Consider the following 21,631-nt stretch of genomic DNA (forward strand, 5'->3'; position numbering starts at 1 on the left):
TAAAAGAATTATAATCAACAAATACATTTGATTTGCTAGCAAAATTTTTTTTCATTTTTTCTTTTTTCTTTCTTTTTCTTTCTTTTCTTTTTTCTTTTTCTTTTTTTGATACTGGGTATTGAACCAGGAACAGTCTACCTCTGAGCTACAAGTCAGTCCTATTAAGGTGTTGGTTTTATTTATTTATTTATTTATTTACTTACTTACTTACTTACTTATTTTTGAGGCAGGGTCTCACTATGTTGTTGAAGCTGGCCTCAAACTTGAAATCCTCCTGCCTCAGCCTCCCGAGTCACTGGAATTATAAGCATGTGCCACCATGCCTGGCTGATCCCAGAAAATTTAAGATAAAAACGTTCAACATATGCAGTGATGTTCATTTTCATTGGTTGGAGAATTCTGAATATATTTCCTTTGTCTTTTGTATTCCAAACATTCGCCATTAAAAAAAAAAAAGTCGAAGTATTGTAACTTTTTATGCTTAAAGAAAGTTATATTACTAAGGAATGAACATCAAAACGAATCTATTTTTGCTAAATGGCTAATTAGAAGAGGATGGTTTCTAAAAAGGAAACAAACAGAAAGCAGTAGAACTGCCCAGTCCTGCTCTCTGCAGCCCAATCCTGATTCAGCAAATAGGTATTTGCCAGTAGCAATGAGCATTGTGTACTACAATGACGGTGCTGGTTAGCTCGATACTGTTCCCACACCTCAGCTAGTCGGGGCCAGTGCGTGGGTAATACATGAAGTCACTGGGTACCTGAGCGAAATATTGAAAGCTACGGAGGTTATGAGGGTTTAGAGACAGGTGGAACTGGCTAAATGATCACAGCCACACCCACCCTTTAAAATGTACTTGACAAAAAAATTCATGTCAATATGACACCTGTCTGTGTAGGAAATTCATGACAGGACAAAAGGGCAGGCTTCGGATACTAATAGTGTTGTGACTGGGATCTCCCCAGGAGCCTCTCTGGGAAAGACTCTGTGTTCCTTTCTCACTTATATACCAATTGGAATTGGAAGAGGGCTCCATAACTGACACTCTATGAGGACCCAGAATTCCTACTGATAAGGTAAGGTCAATTATACCATTTGTTTTGATCATTGGAGACAGATTACAAATCTCTTACTAGATCTTGCCTTTCCGTATGTAGATTACTAGGGCAATCTTGGCAGTGTGTTTCAGGGTCTTGAATTCAAAGGATGGAACTCTTTGGTGCCTGTTCTAAAAACAGACATCCAGCCCCTGCCATAGCTGTCTGTACAGTTTCTGCCTAATGGGATGCAGAGAAAGGACGAAGATGATGAGCTGTGGTAGAGTGGGAAGGAGTGATTTCAGAGAAATGTGTCAAAACAGCTCATCTCCAGAGGCCCCATATAATGATGTTTTAGTAGCCACCTATATCCTGAGATTTAAATTTATGAAAGAGATATAGTGATATCTTAATTGCTCTGAGGATGTCTTTTCAAAAGAATTGTCACAGAAGCAGTTCCTCCTTCAGAGGAGCTGAGAAACCCAAGGAGATGGCTTTATTGCAGAAGAGCTGAGGAAAGCCTCTGTCCTAGGAGTTAACGTTTATGGATCTCTTTGGCAAATAAGAGTCTCCATTTCAATTCTGTTCTGTTTGATGAAGATTCAGAAAGTCTTAATCAAATCTAGCAGTCCCTACTGCTTCTTTCCTTCCTAATCTCCCTGATCTTGAATTATGAGATCCTTAGCTCTTAAAATAAAGCACCATTTGTTATAGCCTTTTCAAAATTAAGACTAACCCCATCAAAACTAATTGTTTGTTAACATCAAATAAACAAATTTTTTTTTAAGTTTGATGAACTGTTTGTAAGCTCTAATCAAGTGGGTGGAGTCATAAAGGAGGGGAGGGAACCCGCTGAAACAATATATGTAATTTGCATTATTATTTGAGATAATTATGAAGCAAGCGTTCAAAAGCTGTTCTTTATCTTTAGACCAGAAGTGGGGAAGATGGGGGAGAGGAAAAAGCACAAGAACACCCAGCCATTGTCAGCTGCTCTCTAAAATATTGCAGGATTCACAATTGTGGAACATTAGCATTACTGAGAATGCCAGGGACAGAAGTGTCACGTTGAATGTAGAGTGATGACTTCATAGGAAGGCAAAGCTGAGGATATGACCAGTTTGCAGTCACAGAGAAATCAGCTTTAATTAATTTGAGTGCCAGCTCTGTGTATAATTACACAGCATGAGAGTTTGCATGCAAATTCGGAAATGCTGATTGTTCAAATACTTGCACTTGCTCATTAATACGTTGGGACTAACCAGGGCTGGCAAGCAGACAGGGTACAGCACACAGTGCCTGCAGGCTAATTTGTATTATACTGTAGTTAGCAAACAGATTTCAGATGTTTCTTCTTTCTTTAAATAATAAGCACAAAAATAAGTATGTCATTTTCATTGGTGACATACCTTGTTTTCTTCTCGATTAAAATAAAAGATTTGGGGTTTCTAAAAACCTGTTGAAATTGGAATTGATGTTATCATTACCCTGATTTGTAACTATTTGACATTGGTAATATTTATGCCAGTTCTAGGATATTTCCACTTGACATTTCATGCAATTATCTAAACTGATCATATTTTATAATTGGTAGAACTATATTTTTTAAAAAAGGTAAATTTATACTTAAATCCCAAACAGAAGAAAACAGTGGTCATAGTTGAACTGCCAATTTGTCTATCAAATCTAGTACCTTGTGGCAAACATCAGTCCAAAGGTTTCAGACAAAGGATTGACTTCATTGTGAAAGTACCTCATCCTAAAATGTCCTAAAGTGAGACTTTTTCCATTCTGATCTCTGAATTATTAGGAAAGATCAGCTTCAATCAAATTGCCAAATACCTTAACCACATTCCAGAGGGGGGAAATTTTTTTTTGTTAAATCTCAACCCTGGAAATACCTGATACTTTCTTCAGAAAATGTTGTAAGAAAACATCATTTTATGGGGATTGCCCAAGTCCCACAGATCAGGTACAACCAATGCTGTCTATTTTGTTGCCAGCACTGCAGTGCATTTCAATTCTACAAGTGTTAATGAGGCACCTATTTCTGTCGAACACTGCATACAGTGGTAAGCAAGGTAGATACAGTCCCTGCGTTGTCCATCTCTCTTTTCTCTCAGGAATTGTCTTAGGAAGGAACCTAACACAGTTTCCCTGGGAAATACATTCTACTAGCAGTATTACCTTGGAGAAAGCCCACATTATAGAAACTTGAATCTATGGATTTCCGCAAACAGTTCTCAAATCCCATCTGGGAGACTCACTCACTGTCCACTATTTCTTTAACCCTATCCCTGTGCCAGATGAAGGGAGCTACCACTACCCCTGGGGTTCAATACAAAATTGGAAAGGATATGTGAGGCAGTCTATAAGGCAAGCCCAAAAGTTTTATAAGAAAAGATTGAAGAGGAAGGTTCTCATACCCTTCCCTGAAAGTCTATAACTGTAAGAACAGTCATCTTTCAGGAAACAAAGGAAGACACAACACATAGATGGATACCGGGCATGTCACACCATTTGGCTCAACTACCAGTAGGCAAGTTCTGTTTGAGTATTCTTCATATGGCAGCCTGAGGAACACCAACTAGACAGAATGGTCCTTCCTTCCTTCCTAAGAAAAAAAAAAAATCTGTTCAAGTGTTCCACATGAAGGACTTCCTATAGATACGGGATATATGTATAACTGAAAATGGAAAGGGACATTAAATCATTCAAATATATACCTCGGCTCCCACTTCATTTTCAGAGTAGTTTAACCCTCCTTACTACATATCAATAATATGCAAAAAGGAAAGAAAATTCAGGATAGTGAAAGGATTGTCTTCGTGATGTATACGCTGTAATTTGGAGATAGTGTACCCTGAGCTCCAAGTACCTTGAGCTCAGACAATATTTCTTTATAGCTCTATCATGGACACCTCTGTCACAGGACACCTATGGTCAGAAAACAAAAATAACAACCAACCTCAAAAGAAATGAGCAAAACATGTATGCTTTAAGAAAATTCTGCTGGGCATGGTAGCACACACCCTGTAATCCCAGCTACTCAGGAGACTGAGGTAAGAGGCTGGGAAGTCTGAGGCCAGCTGGGGTGATTGAGCAAGACCTGTCTCAAAATAAATGTGTCACTAATGGGGCAGAACTTGAGAAATGTCCAGGTAACAGGTTAGCTACAGAGTCTTTTGTTGGTCTTATTGTTGTCAATCTTACTCTAAGACAGAAGAAGAAAGGAGGTTGATGCCAGAGAACATCTAAGGTAGAGGTGAGGAAAGTTGTGAGTGATGTGCTAGGTGCCATTGATCTCAGTGGAGACACTGGTGAGAGCATCTCCTGGGAGGGTCTAGGAAAGGCTGGACATCACACAGTGATAAAAGGCTCTACCATCTTATGGAAGAGAAGGAAGAACAAAGTCATTCAAAACAATTTACAATGGAATTGGGGGGGGGAAACAGGAGGGAGAGTAAACAAATGGAAACTGTTCACTGTAAAAACTTCATTTAGATGTTAACTCGTGCCAAGGTGAAGTGAGAACTTGAAATCACCTAACAGTTTATAAGTTTATATTCTCCAAGGCTGGTACACTGAAAGTAGTGTTTTTTTTAATAGTTTAGTGCTCTTGTAATTTGTACAAGTGTGTTTCTTGTGCATAGTTCCTGAGGAAGGAATTGTGGGAAGACAATGGCACATGAAGTAAAGGAGACAGGTAATGCCAGGAGAGCTTGGTCTTCAGGGAAAACCTACCACCTCTGGGGCCACCTCTTCCCCTCTGCTCACCTTTGGCCTTGCTGATAATAATAAATGTATTATTGCCCACAGGAGAAAAGCCTGCATGGGGATGCCTAGGTCTCCCTTATCAGAGCACTTTCCTCTTTAAGCACTCCACATTTCCATTGACTCATCCCCTGCATGTGAGGTACCGCCATATGCAGGCAAGGCAGCCATCGCCTGAAAACCACTGGGAATGCAGCACCTGTATATTACTTGACAAGAGAGAAAGCCCCAAAGGCCAACACTCCACTTCATATGTCTAGAATTACCATCAACATTTTAGGATAGGTGAATTCTTAGGCTTAACTGGCTATTCCAGTTTTCCTACCTAAAGACCGGAACATAGGACATCAGTCATTGAGTGGCTGCCAATGACACCAGGGCATCCCCTGGGAGTGACCACCCTGGGAGTGGGATAACAAGAGCATTGAGCATTAAGAGATTCCTGGAGGGACTGATGTTGTGGGATGTGAGCATATGGATCTCCAAACACCAGGTAGCAGTCAGTTTGCAAAAGAACAAGACAACAGTTGTCTCAGAGCATCTCTGGCCTGCCATTTACTGCCTCTTTCTATTTCCTTTTTCTTTGGTCTTCTGCCTCTGCTGTCCTCTTCTTGACCTTTTTCAGATCCCAAATCTTAGGGTCCTGTCAACCAGATAAAAGAGTTTCTAACATGTAGCACATGGGGAATGTTGAATATTTTTTAAACAAAGAATGATAATCACCGAAATTCCAAATCAGAGATTTATTAAGGATTTATTCATGTGAGGAGCTACAGCGTACGCAGGGGATTTGAGGATAAACTCATCAGGCCTTTTACTTATGGACCTCATCATCTAATGGGGAGACAAACCTGTTTGACTTGAATACTTGATGATGCAGAGGTACCAAGGAGGAAGAAAAGACAGTGAGAGAGCAAGATAGTTCTCCTGTAGGAAAAGAAAAATATTGGCAAATCAAATGAATCGAATGACAACCAAAAGCACTTAGGTATGGAAATGTACATAAACATGAACAAAATGGTATTTTAAAAGTATTGTTTCTGGCAGCAATATATAAATTTGTTTGGATACAGAAGAGCCTACAGGCATTTAACCGGCTGTGGAGATGGTCTGTTAGAAGAGAGGGGATAGAAAGGCAGAGATCCATCAGAGAAGAAATTGACAGGTTCTTGTAAATTTCTGTGGAAGGAGACAAGAAATCTGTCATATTTGATTTTAAGGTTTCACATCTTGCTGATGACGTATTAAAAAAAAAATGGAAAGAAACATGGAAGGGGACCAAACGTGAAAAGGAAAATATAGATTCAATTTGGATGTCTTGAGTTTTTTTTGAGGTGCTAAAGCCTGTCTTTGTTAGAGCAGAGTACAGGGTGGAACCTGTATCCAACACTCTGAAGAGAGGGAAGGTTGATGACGGAGCTGTGGGGTCATCTACACACATGGACCAAAGAGCAGATAAGACTGTCAAGGAAGAGAGACCAGCAGAGAAAGAAGCGGAGAAGCAAACATTTGGGTGACACATATGGAGGATGTGAAGAGGAAGGAGACAGAAACTACAGTTCCACAGTTACAAAGAAAATCATAAATCCCCATAGAAAGTGGGGAGGGGGTGAAGAATTTTCTGGAAGGAGGGCCTGATTGGGTGACAAGGAGGAGACGAGAAAGATGAAATGGGAGAAGACTGGATGTCACAATGCATTAGTCACTGATGACTTTCAGGAGAGAGATTTCATGAACGGAGGTTTCTCTTTATGGCAAAAGAAGTCAGATGCTGGGTGATAAGGACTTACCAATGTCTTTGGCACAATCAAATACTGAAACTAAAGCAAAGTGGTTTGCTTTCTAGGAGTTTACTTCTAAATTAGACGGAGAGAAGCTGAGGAAGAGAGATGCCTCAAAGGCTGAGGCCAGGTCAGTTTGGTCAGTGCAGCCTTTTACCCAACCAGAGACCTGTTGTCCTTGTGGTTTCTTTCAGCCTCTGACTTCCTGTCATCAAGTGAAGGTGGGTGGCAGTTAATGGGGAATTGTTATGAGGTTCAAAGATGACTAAGGCTATAAATCACAATCAGGCTCTTCCTACAAAGCCAGCTTTGGAATTACAGGAATTTCCCCATAAGAAAGTCATCTCCACTCCACCCACTCTTCCTGGCCCATTTTACCTTTTTGAACACAAGGGTATCCTCTTAGGTGCATGCACATTTCTCATCCTAAGTGGCCAGTCCATTTGGAAAGAGCTTCATAATATTCCTTTCATGTAAAGGTGTTTGATCTTAACAGAGTACACAATCATCAGAATAGCTTTACTGTCATGTAACAAATTCAGTGCTCGGTCTTCCTACCTTGTCATATTTAGTTTAAAAACATGCCAAGGGGCTGGAGTTGTAGCTCAGTGGTAGAGCGCTTGCCTTGTACGTGTGAGGCACTGTGTTCAATTCCCAGCACCACATATAAATAAGCAAATAAAATAAAGGTCCATCAACAACTAAAAAAATATTAAAAAAAAAAAAAAGCCAAGACCAGCTGGGAATAGAGCCCAGTAGTGCAGGGCCTTCCTACCATACCTAAAGCTCTGGGTTTGATCCCTAGTACCACACACACAAAAAAGGCTAATCTAGAAAACTCTTAATGAATGTATATAATCCCTGGGCTTTTGCTTTGAATATTTATCTTTTCTTTGGCATCCACATATTGGCTGAAGTTCAGTGCTCAGATCTACTGAAAGCAATCTGATAACAAATAGCACCACATTACCTGTGAGTAGAAAATTATTTTTGCTCTTATTCAAATACTTTTTCATTAGCCACCCACAAATCCACTTCAACTACATACAGATGCCTGTTTACAAGTGCAGCTGAGGTGTGGTATCTAGATAGTTGGAAGAAAATATAATTATATGTGTTTACCTAATAGAGAATCTCTGTATTATCAAAGAGATATGTATGAGGAATATGAATTATCTGTATGCTTTACTAACATAGAGTTGAATTGCACATTGTTTGTGTTCTTTCCAAAACACAAGTAGCTATTTTATATGCCTAGGCTTGTTCTCTATTTCTTTCTAGTTGTAAGACTATCTTTACCACTTACATAATTTTGCAGAATTTTTATTTGTGTATATATGTATGTACGTGTATACAAATTTTCTTTCTCTATCAGGAACTCAGGCAGGAACCTTCATAAACTTGCCCTGCATGGTTGTTGGTTTATCTGTCAAAGAAATTCATTACCAAGAGAATGTCTTGCTTTATATGCTTACTAAATTTTTAAAAAATGTTTTTCATTATATTTATACAAACGTAACTTGGCTAGCTCATAATTTACCAAATGCAAGCATTTGTCAGGGTTATTTCCAATCACTCAGAAAAATGTGCCTTTGTGTATTTTGATTATTTAAAGCAATTTTGTTTCCATTATGCGTGCGGGCTGCCAGAACAGCATGACTGTCTTGACTGAGGAAGTAGGAATGCTCTTAATTTTCATACATGCATCTGTAGAAGTACTTTTGATTGTTTAACCAATGTACAGATAGTGATGAGGGCATAAATGTTTTTGCACATGTTTATTTTCCTTGGCACTTCAGAAGAGAGGGATAATGCAAAGGAAAATTACACATGGTGTTTGCATTTAAATACATATACACTAGATTGTAAGTTGAGGAAATGTTTAATACTCTGAAGCATAAGAATTAGGATGTATTCCTTATATAGAAATCTGTCATATGACTTAATTTTATTTCTATACTTTAGCTAAACTTTTTTTTTTGGCTTTGGGTTTATGCAAGCTTTTTACCAAACTCTGAAGTTCTAAGGGATCAAATATTATTAAAACTTACTTACTTTGCCTTAAAGAAAATCCTTATACTTATTCATTAGATGATTCCTAACAGGAAGGGGAAACAGCTAACCAAGTCAGGGCATTAGAGGTTATTCTTGTGAATATGGTGTTACCGTATAACTACAAAACCAAAGGTTTTTTTTTTTTTTTTCCTGGCTGTGTATTAAATTTCATTGAATCTTAAGATGGTATCAATAGTAAAATGCACTATTATTTTACATTCTACAAAAATTTTTAAATCCTGTCAATAAAACAATAAAAATCACTAATGGAACAAACTTATTTTAATTTCAGAGATGTTAAAATGGGGCAAAGATACATCCTGTGATGGATAAAATAGAGCATATGGAATAATTATGGAGCTTTAGCTCTTGGAGGAAGTATGCTAAGCACATCAACTCAAGGGTGCTCTTTCCTGGCTTGAGAAGATATATTATCTCCTCTATTCAATGGGACAGAAAAATTGTTCTATGTATTCCAAATGGTTTCTAGCCTCTTCCCATATATAGAATTATTATAAAGATATTCTTTCTTCTAAGAGAAATGACAATGACTTAAAGGAGCAGAATAGCAGTACCAAAAGGGGGAAAAAATAAAAGCACCTTGGGTTTTAAAGTTAATCTAGCTGAGATTTGATTTCTCTACTCACTTGTTCCTTCAGTACCCTGTTCTTCTACCCAATAGTCTTTCCCTTCTAGATCACTGTGGGACTAAGAGGTAGTAAAAATTTTGTTATAGGAAACTGTAAAAGGTATAGATTCTAAATATTTCTTTACAATACCATTATAAAGCCATATTTTTAAAAAATAGTCAATGGGCTATGAACATAATTCAGTGGGAGAATACTTGCTTAGCAATGTACAAAGTCCTGGGTTTGATTCCCATGACTAAAGAAAAAAACAGAAAGGAAGAAATGTATGTAGGTAAACCAAAACATTTAAAAATCCAGAAGAGGTGTTAAAACAACTCTCAAGCAAATTGTTATAAAATATAAAAATTAATAATTAAACAAGTAAAGTTAATGATTTGGCTATCAGAGAATAGAATTTGAGAGAAATAACCTGGTTCCCTGTCCCTGTCACCACCTAATTCAGTGACTGGCCAGTAGTATTTTCCCAGTTGAAGTTTCTTGAGTTGTTTCTTGATTTAATAAATTGATTAATTACAGCCAGAGTCCCTTTTCTTATCTGTTTTGGAGATAGGCATTTTGAGGCAAAAAAAAAAAAAAATTCAAGGAGGAAATATTAAATTGTATTCTAAATGTTTCATTACATATTTCTTTTCAAGATGTTTTCTGTCATAGTGTCAGGTTCTTCTGGCGTTGAATACAATATTCAATTACTCATCACCTATCCATCTTCTAAGTAAACACCAATGAAGCAACTCATGAGAACCAGGCATTCGGATAGTAAGATAAAAAGTGCTGCCCTCTACAGCAGTGGCTCTCAAAGTGCTAGACCTAAGAACCCGTCTCCATTCCCCCAAATTATGGAGAGCCCAGGAGCTTTTTTGTAGTGGATTATATTTTTCAATATTTATTACGTTAGATATTAAAATGGGAAAGTTTAAATGTGTAGTTATTAATTCAAATAAAAAGTCATAACAAACCCATTTCATAAAACATTTTTAAGAACAAAAACTTGATTTTAAAAAAATTAGTCTAAACGGTAACATTATTTACATTTTTTTTAAAAAAATATATTTTTTTATTTATTTTTTTTCAGAGGACACAACATCTTTGTTTGTATGTGGTGCTGAGGATCGAACCCAGGCCGCACGCATGCCAGGTGAGCGTGCTACCGCTTGAGCCACATCCCCAGCCCCAATTTACATTTTTTTGCAAATATTTTTAAAGTCCAAGTTAAGAAAGGACAGATAAATTCTGATTACCTTTTTTTTTTTTTTTTTTTTTTTGCTTGTGGTGCTAGAGATCAAACCTAGGACCTCACACATGCTAAGCAAGCACTTTACCACTGAACTACATTCCCAACTCTCATATTAGCTTCTATGTCAGTCTGTTACAACATATTATTTTGTTTGAAATATATGAAGAAAATTAGTCTTACACTGATTGTTAGGGGAAGAGGGAATATTTTAATACCCTTTTCAGATTAATGTGATGTTCTTTGATTTAAAAAAAATAAAATAAAATACATTGGTTAATCTTATATTTTGAAGAGATCTTTTACCCACACAATAAAAACATGAGTATATAACATCATGTATTGTTCATTTAGAAAATACTGTTTTTGAGTGAATTATGCATATTCTCCAAATAACAACATATTTCATGATGCATCCTTTTAAAAACACCATTGTTAAATCAATGCCAATCTTATCTGAAAAATCTCTACATACTGAACAGCTATCAAGTCACGATGATAGCAACACATTGTTTATTAAGTTATTATTTTTGTGTGAATGTTTGAATTTTATCATTGGTCACATATACTATCAGTTGTCTTCCTTGAAATGTCTGGCTCTCTTCCCTTCACATTTTTATTAGTAGCTATAAAACACTAAAGCCAGAATAACCATAGTTGCTTGGTCTTTCCTTAAAGCAAAAATGATATTCCACAAAAAGAGCACCTATCTCAGTGTACAGCTCAAACATGCATCTCAAAAGTGCTTTTCCTGGGCTGGGTTGTGGCTCAGAGGTAGAGCACTCACCTACCATCATGAGGCACTGGGTTTGATCCTCAGCACCACATTGTCCACCTATAACTAAAAATAATTTTTTTTTTTAAAAAAGTTCTTTTCCTGAAGAACCCTCAGACTTCAATATAGAGTAAAAATATTTTTTTAATTCATTCCATTTTGTCACACAGAATGTTAACGATATGTATTTTTCAGGAAGTTTGGATTTTATAAAATTATTATTAATTTTAATCATTTTTAAAAGACATTCTTAATTAGAATTGGTAGTTTTTAAATTTGTTGTATGTTTTGTGTCATTTTGTTTTGCTTTACTGTCAGTATAAGGTAGTTAGAAATACAATGACAATAAAACTGCAACATAGTTTGGCACTGCTGCCTTAATTTATGTTCAGGTGTTGCTGGTTTTGTATGCCAATGTTTTCCATCATTAATATAAGCAACAACATTGTGAAAAAGACAATGTCTTGATTTCATTCTTAAAGTGGATTTGACTTTGCAAATCTCCCTAAAAGGGTCCAGAGATCCCCAGGGATCTATCAACTTGACTTTGAAAACATTCTCTAGAGATTCAAAGGGATAAATAAGTAGAATATTCATCAGTTTCTAGGAAGTATAAGGAAAGCACACATTTTCATTATTGCATGAAGGAGGCTATGTCTGAGTGGAATCCTGAAGCACACCTCAGTATCAGCCCAGTAAACAAGAAACCCTTGGCTGATTGAATCCTAGGTCTAGAAATATTATTTCTGTTAGCATTTTTCTAATATACTTTATAAAGTCTAAGGAAGCTCAACCACATGGTTCTTATATGTTAATCGTATTCCAGAAAACATGTATGCCCAGTTGAGTAAGGTCATTAATAAACCATTATGGCTCCAGGTTGAGTTACTATGGGAGTGTAGAAGGGAGGACCTGCAAAAGCTGCATGAGATTCCACCTTCCATTGTACAGGCACTTTCATGTAGTAAGCCAGACGTCATCTATTTTGTGTACTTTTAGACTCTGCCCCAATAAAAATAAATTCAAACGGTCCTCATCAATGTGACCTGGCAAAATGTAATTAACCATTTTGACTAACACTAAGAGAAAGTAGACTGACATGAATTGAAGTCCTAAAATGTGACTTGTTGGCCTTTCAGATGTGATCACATTTAATTATCAAATAATTTAATAAGTATTGTAAGATTCCCATTCAAGAGACTGAGGTTCAAAGATATTGAATAATATATCAAATGTTACAAAGTACAAAAGGTTCAGAACTGGCTTTTGGACTACTGTGTCTAATTTATGTTCAGGTGTTGCTGGTTTTGTATGCCAATGTTTTGGGAAGTCTTTCTCAAACTATAGGCTGTATAGCTTAATGGGAGCAGGCAAAGGTGTGTCAGTAGTAAGTTAAGTCCTTGCATATGCTGCTTGCCTTCCTGGAGCACCAATGTATCTTGGTAGAGGATTCTTAAAATATCTTAAAATTCAAAACAGAAATACATATAATAGAATGGAAGCCATTTGAAGATGAAGATAAGAGACTTCCAAGAAATTTCCAATTAAGAGGGAATGATTTGGAATCTTCCCAGAGCATCTGAGAGTGGAAGTTCAGACTCCTCTATATTGAGGGATTTTTAAGATGCACTCTGAAACATTATTTCTGCTGAGAATGGTGGTGCAAGGCTGTAATCCCAGCGGCTCAGGAGGCTGAGGCAGGAGGATCATGAGTTCAAAGCCAGTCTCAGCAATTTAGCAAGGTGCTAAGCAACTCAGGGAGACCCTGTCTCTAAATAAAATATTAAAAGGGCTAGGGATGTGGCTCAGTGGTTAAGCACCCTTGGGTTCAATCCCTGGTAACAAAAAAAACAAACAACAAAAAAAAAAAAAACAGAGACATTACTTCTTACATCAAACAAACCAACATGTTTTGGTCATAACTAGGCCAAATGCTATCCATTTAGTGTACAGAGCAATGTAAAAGTCTGAACAAAGTGCTAATAATTCCTGATAGCTGTGAGTGCAAGGCAAATTTCTAAGTATCTTCCACAGATATAACACCAGTGAGTAGCAGAAGAGGTGAGATTAGGAGGGAGAGAAGCAATTAACTCTAATACTTAAAATAGCCACCATTGGCCAATGATGATCATGATGATGATGAGAATATGTGTGACAAAAATTGTATTTTTTGAGTCTCCACCATGTGCTGATCACTATGCATAAATTCATCTTAAGTAAGCTGCACAATAATCTTTTAGGTTGATCTTATTATCCCCATTTGTGTACGTACTCAGATATATTACTATTGCATTCATGTTATCTCAACAAGTCTATGAGCTATTATTATCCATATGCTGCTGATGACAAAATTGGTCTCAAAGTAGATAAGTAATTGCCCAGGTTTATACTGTAAGTAAATGATGGAAATATACACATAACCTGGTGGGCTTGTCTCAGAAGACTTAGATCTTTCCATGCCATGTTGCTTTGATATTAGGTAGAGTTAAATACATAATTTATTGTCTAAACTTAGATACTTCTGAGATAACAGTGGTTACTATTAAAAATTGTGCCAGAGTAAGGTATATAAATTGGGATTGCCCCAGACAACAAGGAACAAATACATACCTTATTATTAGACAAAGATAAAAGCACTATCTACATGCGTTTATAGTTAGGCACTATCGAGATGCATTAATTTTTAAGAAATGTTAAATTATTTAAATTTCTAAAAAATTCTTAAAAATTAAAAATAAATGCATCTGGATATTTCTTTGTATTAAAATATTGACTAATCATTTCACCTTAAGTAAATGTACGTAATGGAGGAGAGATGCCTTTGTGTATGATTAATACCCAAGGAATAATTTTTCCTAGAAAATTTTTAAATGATGTTAGAGTAGAAGTGATATATTTTTATACACAATGAAACAGAAGTCTGGCACAAAACTCTAAAGGGGATAATGAAGGTTTAGAAAATTCTAATTTAGTATTAGAAGGTAATGAATGTGGCACTCATTGTGTTCAGGAAGGTTATAACTTACTGATGAAGGGGAGGAAATTCTGAGAAATAAGTTGCATACTTGAGCATTTTCCTATTTTAGAAATAATACTGTAACAATAACTTGAGAAAATTTTATATAATTGTCCAGGTAGCTACTCCACCTTGATCCAAGTACAGGTTTGGGCATGTTTTTCTTTTCTTTTATAGTTGCTTCTATTACAATGTATCATAGGTATAAGTCTTAATTTCTTTCCTATAAAAGAAGAATAGCTTATAATTTCTTTTGTTTCTTTGATGCAAGGGTTCTCTCCTCCCAGTTTTTAACCTGCTTTGTTCAGTCTTTCTGCTCTAATTTTTTTTTCTTCTTCAGTAGATTTACATAAAGTTAAGTGACTTAAGCTGCTGGTGACATTATTTTTGGAATTTATTGCGTCTTGCTTTGGCTGCTCCTGATCAAATCCAGATTTATTTTCTAGAGGAAGCTAATTTAATGGGGGGAAAATTATTCTTTTGTAAAATAAGTACTATAAACTTTCAACCAAACAGGCCACTCAAAATACAGGGGAAAAGTCACATTTGTTCACAAACACATGGATTTTTCTTTTCTTCTTTTTTAATTCTAAAGATATCTCTCTATATAGTCTTGAGTAATATAATATGTACTAACTTTGAAAAAACATTTTTTCCAGACATTAGGTCTAAACAAAAGAAAAAGCAACAACTTAAACAGTATGTTTTACCACTATATTTTTTCTGTTTGTAAGTATGTGTGCATCTTGTAAAGTTTTTTCTTTGCTTACAGACATCTTTCAACTTTTTAAATCCATCCTTACGCATCTGCATCTTTTTACTTGGCTGGACATAAGTAGAGAAGGCTTTTCTCTTGAGTGAACATGGGAGTTATTATACTACATTTTGAGTAAGAGTGTGCTGAGCAATTAATACAATACGACATGCAGTGGTACTGCCACCAGCTTACTTTCAATAGAAATCTGTATGCATGTCAAACTGCCAAGTGCTTGGGGGTGGGGATACCACTCATCTCTCTGCTGTTTCTTTCATTGTCTCTTTATGAGACCAAAGACAGAGAACCTAATGAAACAGAAGTAGAGCTCTTCGGTCCACTGTACACATTAACAGAACTTGATGTTATAATTAATAAGTGAGGTTTTGAGGCCAACCAGATCAAGAAAGGCAAGGTGTTCTGCTCCCCCAGATACCTTTAAGCTTGGCAATACTAAAATTACTGATGGCTTACCTCTACACTCCAAAGCTTCACAGCATCATAATTGCTTTAAGGTACTGAAATATATGACATTAAATCATATGAAAACAGTGACAAGAGCAGAGAGAGGAAAGATGCAAGTGGCAAGGAAAAAATGAAAGGTATTGATATTATTATATTTTTAAACTAATGTCCTTCGCTAAGGCCCACAACACAGTTTGTCAGATCTTAAAAGTTTATTTCTACCGTTAAATAAAGTATCTTGGAATTAGTTCCTATGCCTGGACATGGCAGGCATTGTGGTAAAGAGAAAAACAAAGTCCTTAGAGGCAGAAAGATTTGTGTTTGAACAGTTCTTCTACAGATTTGCATAGCCTTGAATTAGTTCCTCAGGTTGTTTGAGCTCTATTTTGTGATCTGTAAAAGAGTATCACTAATACAGTGTTATAATTACTGAATAAGTTCCTGTACACAAAGCATCTAGTACAGGATCTGATACCACTCTGCATTTATTGGATTGTAGTTCTCATTAACAATATTGCCAGAACCTGCATTTTGATACTATCAAAATTGTATAGGCCACCAACACACTGAGGAATCTCTATTTTCCTTCTCCCTGTGTGATTAGCACTTCTGGAGGAAAAAAAAAAAATCTCTCAGTGAGAAATTAATGTGGTATAGCCAAACTATAATTTGTCAGGGTCCTACAAAAAAAAAAGCTGCTCTTGACCACCAAAAATGACCAAATCAAAATCTAAAACCAAAAATTAAGCTTGCCAAAAGCAGCAAAAAAGGAGAAAGCCATTAAAAAATAATCGATAGCCCGAAAAGTATATGTAGAAGGTAAATTATATTTTTTATAGTGGTAATGGAAATATTGAAGGAAAAGTCAGTATTTAAAGTGGTCAAAAGTGCTATACTTAAGTTCAAATACTACTCCACTATATAGCATTTGATCTTCAACAAAAACTAGAGTCCTGCCAGACTTAGTGGTGCAAGACTGTGATCCCAGTAACTCAGGAGGTTCAGGCAGGAGCATTGTAAATTCTAGGCCAGCCAGGGCAATTTAGCAAGGACTGCGGATATAGGTCAATAGTATTGCACCTCGAGGTTCAATCTCCAGTACCAAAAAAAAAAAAAAAAAAAACCTGGAGACTAGAGTATTAAATATTTTTGACCTTCAGTTTTCCCATTGATAAAATAATGACAATGGTTCTACTTCACAGGATTGTCATGACACTTGTATGGGATTTCACATGTGAAGAAATCAGTAAAAGCCTAAGAACTCAATATCCTTATTAGTAAATGTGAGCCTCTTTTTAGTCAGTCCTATTGCCTTTGTTTTCTATCTTTCTCTAAGTCATCAGGACTTCCCAAAGCAAAGACATGATATATTTGCTTCTAGAACATTTGAGTGCCTTTGAGATCTCCATGAGAATGAAGCATTCTGGAACGTAAAACAGTTATGAGCCAGTTTTGAATGCTTCTCTGTATAAGTTGTAGGAACCCCAGGCTGGGCTTCTCTCCTTTGGAGAGAAACACAGCATGTCTCTCAAAAGGCCAACTACAAGTCAAAAGCCATACATCAGGTTTTGACATTTCACCATCAAAATTCATCTATCAGTGAAACACAGTTCATATGACTAATCTTGTTTGATTTGGCAATGGGGTGAAATGTCAATAGGCTTCCTATTTTGACTAAAACTATTAAACATACCAAAGGGAATATTACATGTGTGTTAGTCATCCCAGAATAAAGATGAGCATACATCCCTGAAAAGTTCAGCTATACTAATGGGATAATGGATAACCAGAATACTTCACATTTGAAATGCATACTTTGTTCACGTTTTTGCTGTGCTTGGAGAATTGTGTGAGTGTTGCCAAAGTCTTGGGTTTCCTTTGCCCCTTGCCTGGATTCTCCATTGACACTAATGGGAATTTCACCTTCAAGCTCGAGACAATATATGGAACTCAAATGACAATAGCAGAAGGAAAAGAATACATTTTATACATTGTGCTATAGAATTATTTTTTTCTTGACTGTTTCTGTTATAGTCATTGACTATTGCTAAGAAAGATCCATTTGGAAACCTGAAAACATATTGTCTCTAGAGGCCAGTCTTTTGAAAACATACTTTTACCCTTGCATGTCATCACAAATTACATAAAAGAATAATTATAGATCAATCTATATAATTTTAATTTTGTGGTTAGTTGATTACAAAAGCATACCCCTCTGGCACTGCCATTAGTCTATAAGGTATGTGTGCTTCTTTTTCCATTCTGAGAGAATGGCAGTTTTAGAGAAAAGATTGTCCGTATTGTCATAAGGAAATGTAATGCAAAATTTGCCACTTACTGAAATTTAAAGTGTGATGAACACTTTGTAGTTCATGTTCACACATTAGTAATAACCTGTAGAGCTATGAGCTGTTGGAATGCAGCATTAAAAAAAAAAAAAATCTATGTGAAAGAAGAAATATAAAGCCCATTTATGTGAATGACCAAATGTCAAAAATGTATTAATGCATTTTATAAGCTGTCCTGTTCATTATTTTGCTGACATAGAAACCTTGAAGTGTTTTGTATCCATTTCATTATCTACAAAAGTATGAACTATAATGGAATTTACATGAAATCCTGCTGCTGAGTGGGGCCTTTCCTGCATAGTCAGCTTTGCCTCTTAATCCAATCTTCCCCAATGTAGTTGGAATGGTAGTTGCCACACTCAAGCAGCAGGCTCTCTTTTGTAAAGAAAAGTATGATTTTGAGCTGCAAAATGAACAGAAGTATTTTTCTATTACTCTGGATCTTCCTCTTGCTGAGTTTACATGAGAAATCTAGCAGGAGGTGTTATTAAACAGCCTCAGAAATTAGCCCCAAAACAATTATCTTGGTTAAGCTATGGAAGGAGACACTAGAGGCTTAATGAAAAGAGCATTTGAATTTTTGTGATTGAATATCTGTTGGACACCTCTGTAGTTATTAACCCTTGTGGGCAGGATCTCAGATTTTTTATTATTTTTAATTGAATTGTTTTTGGAAAACTGCAGATTAAAAACACTTTTCTCCCCTGCAATTGTCAGAGATCCTGGGGCATACTGTGTAATAATGGGTTCTTGAAAAGTTTGGCTTAAACCTCCCTGGATGGCAAGGTTCATCACAAAATTAGGGTTTTATATCACAATGGATTTGTGGAATATATGTCTACCGTCATATAGTCCACTACCCATTTCCTACAATCATCTTTTTCCAACACCCATGGCTTTCTTCACATTTCGTAGTAAATTTTCCATGAATTAAAACTTCCTGCAAACTCAGGCGAGTATTCCAAAAATTTCCAGTTTTTCAGATCCCTTCTCCCCATGTGTAACACAAATGTCAGCTTTGTCAGGCTTGTTTCTTTTCCTGTGGTCTTTTACCATCCCAAATAATTTCTCTCTATACAGCATTTGCTCTTTTAAAAAAAATATTTGCTGGATCTTACCATGTCAAATCTTAAAGTTACTTAGTTGCTTTAATCTTTCCTCCCAAGCCCCCTTCCCCACTTCACCTCCTCAGTCACTTCATCATTTTAAAAATTTTCTCTTAACTCTCTCCAATCTTCCACATATTTCTGGAATTGAGTTCATCCAAACTGAATGCACTTTTCCAGGTGCATCATATATCATTGCTAAGTCTGGGATGTGATGGTTCTTTGTATACAGCCCAAATGCTGGTCGAATTTGTCTTCTCGCCCCCCTCGCTGATCCTTGTCGGCATGTTGACTCGAGTGTTTTTTAATATCTCCCACTGATCCCTGTGGGAGTCTTTCTGTGAGCAGGCTATCTTCAACCCGCTGGTCTTATGAAGGAATGTCATATGAGAGAAAGCAGGATTTGGCGAACCATGTTAGAAAATATGTCCCATCCCACCCCACCTTCTACCATTTTTAAAAACAAATCCATTCTCTTGGCATCTTTATTTTTGCTAACCATATTTTATTATGGAATTAAAATTAAAGCATATACAGATAAATTTCTGCTGACATGATCAGAGGGAAAGTGGAGAACCCATCTTAACTAAGGGCCCAAGGATTCTCCGAGCTGTTTTACAGATGTCTAACAACAACTTGTTGAAAAGTCCTACACAAAAATTAAAGTACCTTTACTTACTGAAATCAAACTGTGTCTTTACATTTTCTAAACCTACTCATTCCAATTCTTTCCACTACTTCTGGCCATGAAAGGTGCTCATTATATATACAAAATTGGAAATGAGAAATAAGAAAAAATAAAAATTAAATTTGATATTCCAAACTGTTTTAGTCAGCTTTTTCACTGCTGTGACTAAAAGATCTGACCAAAACAACTGTAGAGGAGAAAAAGTTTATTTGGGGGCTCACAATTTCAGAGGTCTTAGTTCATAGAAAGCCGGCTTCATTCCTTGGGGTTTGAGGTGAAGCAGGACATTATGGCGCAAGAATGTGGTGGAGGGAAGTAACTCACATGATGATCAGAGAGCAGAGAGAGGCTCCACCACCAGATATAAATATATACTCCATAGCCATGCCCCCAGTGAACCACTTCCTCCAGCTACACGCCATCTGCCTCTAGTTATCACTCAGTTAATCCCATGAGGGATTAACTCACTGATTAGGTTAAGACTATAGCCCAATCATTTCACCTCCAAACCTTCTTGCATTGTCTCACACATGAACTTTTGGCAGACACCACATCTAAACAATAACAATCACATTAAAAGTTTTAAGGGGCTATCAGTTATGTGAATCCCTTCCCAGTGATTTGATAACAGCTTTCCATAAAATAAACTATATCAAATGTAGACCATTCCTTTTTGCTAAGTCACAATAGCATATATTTATTTATCTATATAATTACATATCACTCTCATCTTTGACTTACAATTAAAATTTGACTTAAAATATCTATGTAGTCACTTTTGAGCCATGAGGATGATATCAAAGAGAAAACCATAATCCTTTTCAATTCATCTTAAATTCTGTATCTCTTAAATTCTGTCAATACTTCTTCAGCTGCAGAGAGAGATTAAAAAAAATTGTAGTCTGATTTCAGCTGAATATCTCAAAATCTTAAAGTTTTGGCAAAGCAAGTGCAGGATTATATACTGGGAAATCATATTCCAGTCCACTAAGAAACAATATGACTCAGAAAACTCCCTAAACATACTTTACCTCATTATTACATCTTAATATATCAAGACTACAAATTTAGGTATTGTGTTTTAGAAAAAGAGAGAAAGATAATGACTTTGCCTAATATTTAGCACTCTCTATTTCTGCAGAATATTTTCTTTGAGCCCTAAATTTAACTCATAGTCTGATACTTAAGCACAATGTAAGTTTATTGTAAAGCTGATAGGGAGGGCTGGAGGTATAGCTCAGTGGTAAGCACAGGTGTAGCATGCACAAGGCTCTGTTTAATCCCCAGCACCAAAAACACAAAACACAAACAAAAAACCTGTGGAGAAAATTCCAGTCAAATCTCATGTGGGGGCCAGCCTGGATGACACAGTTCTATAATCCCAGGTACTCAGGGTGCTGAGGCAGGGGGATAGCAGTTCAATATCTGTATGAGCAACTTAAGGAGACCCTGCCTCAAAATTAAAGAAGCTAGGGATGTAGCTCAGTGGTAGAGGGCTTGCCTAGCCTGTTCAAGGCCTCAGGTTCAATACCCAGTGTCTTTTAAAAAAGAAAGAAAATTATGGTGGAACCATAAACTGGACATCAATAAAAACATTTCATGGAGGCTGTTTCTTACTCAGCATCTGCTTCTTTTCTCTTGCTCTTGTGGCATTCTCTGTCTTTCTCTGGGTGTCTCTTCCTTTTTTCCTCCCATCTTTCTCTGCTTCAGCACATGCCCCTACTCAAGCATGGCCCTATATTGGCTTTATGTTTCTTTTCTAATCAAGAACTCAACTAACTGTGCTCTACTTCTACATTCTACAGGGCAAGAGAATCAGATCCACTCTTTTGGGGCAGGTTCTCTCCTCTGCCCCAGGCCAATCTGTTGTGATGATTAGGGAAGGGTCATCTAGTTTAAATATGGGAGCCATACCCACATTGACTTAGGATGAGTTTTCCAAGAGGTATTA

General features: G+C 36.5%; 1 protein-coding gene across 34 annotated transcripts in view; it reads left to right on the forward strand.

The window, feature by feature from the left end:
- Positions 1-21,631, forward strand: part of Adgrl2 (adhesion G protein-coupled receptor L2) — a 644,234-nt gene that overhangs the window by 360,322 nt on the left and 262,281 nt on the right. The window contains exon 1 of one of the 34 annotated variants that reach the window (XM_058578960.1): positions 940-1,076. The exons of the other annotated variants lie outside the window; for them this stretch is intronic. The gene's annotated coding sequence lies outside the window, so the exon portion shown is untranslated. Of the gene's footprint in view, positions 1-939; positions 1,077-21,631 lie in introns of those variants that run through there. 34 annotated transcript variants of the gene reach the window in all.

This window comes from Marmota monax, unplaced genomic scaffold, assembly GCF_021218885.2.
Source record: "Marmota monax isolate L192 unplaced genomic scaffold, Marmota_monax_Labrador192_F-V1.1 WCK01_AAM20220418_F8-fsc00046, whole genome shotgun sequence".
Taxonomy (NCBI): domain Eukaryota; kingdom Metazoa; phylum Chordata; class Mammalia; order Rodentia; family Sciuridae; genus Marmota; species Marmota monax.